The sequence below is a fragment of the Nestor notabilis genome, unplaced genomic scaffold (assembly GCF_000696875.1).
Source record: "Nestor notabilis isolate BGI_N333 unplaced genomic scaffold, ASM69687v1 scaffold13639, whole genome shotgun sequence".
Lineage (NCBI taxonomy): Eukaryota > Metazoa > Chordata > Aves > Psittaciformes > Psittacidae > Nestor > Nestor notabilis.
Genome location: NW_009943336.1, coordinates 1 through 214, shown reverse-complemented (window position 1 = coordinate 214; position 214 = coordinate 1). Strand labels below are relative to the sequence as shown.

The 214-nt window shown below is 71.5% G+C and overlaps 1 protein-coding gene across 1 annotated transcript in view; it reads right to left on the bottom strand.

Annotated features, from left to right (window-relative positions):
- RNF130 (ring finger protein 130) overlaps positions 1-208 on the bottom strand; it is a 42,233-nt gene extending 42,025 nt beyond the window's left edge. The window contains exon 1 of the mRNA XM_010021877.1: positions 17-208. The gene's annotated coding sequence lies outside the window, so the exon portion shown is untranslated. The remainder of the gene's footprint in view (positions 1-16) is intronic.
- Positions 209-214: the final 6 nt, after the last annotated feature.

Here is a 214-nt window from a genome sequence, read left to right as displayed (position 1 = left end):
GCAAGGGGAGCTTTACCTCCGTTGGGGGGGCCGGGAGCCACGAGCAGGCCCTTGACCTCCACCTTGGGGGAATCCTGCCCGTAGCGGCCGCGGTCGATCCTCAGCAGCGTGGGGCCGCCGCGCTCGGGGCTCAGCACCGTCACGTTGATGAGGGCGGTGTAGTACGCCTGGCTGGCGTTATCGGCGCCGGCCGGCCGGACCCGGCAGTGCCACA